The sequence below is a fragment of the Oryctolagus cuniculus genome, chromosome 8 (genome assembly GCF_051225735.1).
Source record: "Oryctolagus cuniculus isolate XC-2025 breed Fujian yellow rabbit chromosome 8, ASM5122573v1, whole genome shotgun sequence".
Taxonomy (NCBI): Eukaryota; Metazoa; Chordata; class Mammalia; order Lagomorpha; family Leporidae; genus Oryctolagus; species Oryctolagus cuniculus.
In genome coordinates, this window is record NC_142874.1 from 63,215,925 (window position 1) to 63,218,625 (window position 2,701).

The 2,701-nt window shown below is 39.8% G+C and overlaps 1 pseudogene across 1 annotated transcript; it reads left to right on the forward strand.

Annotated features, from left to right (window-relative positions):
• Positions 1-1,737: 1,737 nt before the first annotated feature.
• Positions 1,738-2,468, forward strand: LOC100348253 (large ribosomal subunit protein eL19 pseudogene; annotated as a pseudogene). The gene has a single exon (XR_016212552.1). The product of XR_016212552.1 is annotated as a large ribosomal subunit protein eL19 pseudogene (transcript).
• Positions 2,469-2,701: the final 233 nt, after the last annotated feature.

A 2,701-nucleotide genomic window follows, 5' to 3' on the forward strand; every position in this document is an offset into this window, starting at 1 on the left:
GTCAATTGAGTTATTCATGTGCTTTGCTTTTCTTTATTGTAACAATGTCATATATTACTTTGATTTTCTCATGTGGAATTAAATTTGCATTCCTGTGAGGAATCCTAATAGGTCACAGTGAATAATACCTCCAATACTCTGTTGATTTGGTTTGCTAGTATTTTGCTGAACATTTTTGTCTCTGTATTTCTAAATGATAATGGCTCATAATTTTCTGCTCCTGTTGTGTATGTCTTTTGCTTTTTGTTAAAGTACTGCTGGCCTTACAGTGAGTTAGAGCATTTTCTCTCATTCTGTTTTTTGGAAATTTGAAAAAAAATTGGTGTTAAATTTATTTAAATGCTTGGTTGAATTTTCTGGAAGAGGATTTGTTTGAATTTGGTTGAATTTATGGGTCATCTTGACTTTCTCTTTAGTTATAAGATAAAATTGCTATTTTCAAATTTCTGCTAAAAATGACCTTAGTTATTTTTACAATAAATTTGTGTTTCCTGACTCTCCAGTGTATGAGCTAATTTCTCCATTTTTTTTTTGCTATTATCAAATTATGCCAAGAAAATGGACATTCAAGGTAGCAACACGGGGTACTAATCTTACTCCACTTGTCAGTAGCTTACCCCGGTTAAAATAACTGAGTGGAAGGCTATCGTGGAGTCCATGTAATAATTTCCCATTCTGTTAAACCTTGATTATTGTGCCTTAGTAAGTAGCAGCTTTAGATATCTATAGTTTCCCTGTGGTGTCAGCATTTTGGTAAGGTTCTCTTTCTTCTTTAACAAGTGAGCAGATTTATCTATTGTTTTGAACAATACTTTAAGCAAGAAATTGCTGTACAATTGTGATTCAATCAATTTTTGACTGTCTTGAGCAATTAGTTTTGATAGTCCTTGGTTGATACCTGTTCTAACTCCATAAAACCTCACTGAAGCTATCTTGTCATCTTCGTTTGCTTCCTACAAACTAGCCAATTTGCAGTCTAGGTTGTATCTTCATTAAATCCATAAATTCTTCCAAATTGCCATCAAAGTACTCCATTATTCTTGAGATTAACCTTAGGCTTGACCTGTGTAATATTCTATGGTAGATAAAGTCAGATTTGTGGAAAGGAATTGGAGCTATCTATTTTATGGTCTGCCACTCCTCCTAGATAAAAATCTCAGACCTCTTGAGCTAAGGGCGGGGACTAATGTAAATTCTTTCTTAGGGCACCCTCAGTGTTCCAAGAACTGGAGTACTAGGTAGAAGGTGGCAAAGGTGCCTGACATACTCCTACTTTGCCTCTCCAGGCATGGAACTCCCACCTCATGATTGCAACAGAGTAATTAAAGCCTTTGTATTGGGATGTGAACTAGTGGATGGAAGACCACCCTCCTTCTACCCCTTTCCCCTCTGCGTGTGTGTTTGTGCTTGTGTGTGTGTTCTTCTTCCAAATAAATGGGATAAAATACATTTTAAAGTAAAGTTAAGAGAAAATAATGCAGCCTACACATTAAAATTAATTTTTGAAAAATAATAAACAGTTTCTATAACATATGATTACCATATGGTAGTTGGCCTATACATCTCAAATTTATGTAATCCCACTTCTTCATTTTTTTCTTGTGAGAATGTAAAATTAGTAAATAAATTCACATCTGAAAAAAAGATTTTTATAGTATTTATAACACAGAGTCTGCAAGCAGGAAACATCAAGGTTTGCATGTGTCTAGTTTGATGAAGAGTAGTCGTGGAGTCCTTTCCTTTCGCCGCCTGGCCGCAGCCATGAGCATGCTCAGGCTTCAGAAGAGGCTCGCCTCCAGCGTCCTCGGCTGTGGCAGGAAGAAGCTCTGGTTGGACCCCAATGAGACCAACGAAATCGCCAATGCCAACTCCCGTCAGCAGATCCGGAAGCTGATCAAAGATGGGCTGATCACCCGCAAACCTGTGACGGTCCATTCCTGGGCTCGGTGCTGGAAAAACACCTTGGCCCGCCGGAAGGGCAGGCACGTGGGCATAGGTAAGCGAAAGGGTACAGCCAATGCCCGGATGCCGGAGAAGGTGACCTGGATGAGCAGGATGCGGATTTTGCGTCGCCTGTTCAGGAGACACCGTGAATCTAAGAAGACTGACCACCACATGTACCACAGCCTGTACCTGAAGGTGAAGGGGAACGTGTTCAAGAACAAGCGCAGCCTCATGGAGCACATCCACAAGCTGAAGGCCAATAAGGCCCGCCAGAAGCTGCTGGCTGACCAGGCTGAGGCCCGCAGGTCGAGGACCAAGGAGGCCTGCAAGCGCCGAGAGGAGCGCCTTCAGGCCAAGAAGGAAGAGATCATCAAGACTCTGTCCAAGGAGGAGGAGACCAAGAAATGAACAGAAACGACGCCCCCTCCTGTCTGTACATAGCGGCCTTCGGTATGCCGTGGGTCGGTCATCAAAATAAAACACGTCTTTATCCAAAAAAAAAAAAAAAAAAAAAAAAAAAAAAACAGAGTAGTCGTAAACATAATGCCCTCTTCCAATGAAGAAAGAACATGAGAATGCAAATACGCATTCAACAAAGCTTGCACACAGATAATATTGATTCCATTGAAATGCAAAAGTACTTCAAAAAGTTTATGGGAATGGAATTAAAAGATGAATACATTTGGTGTAAAATTCAAATTTCGGAAGTTTTCACAATCTTCATGTTAAGTATGTATTATGAACAAAATATGCATGG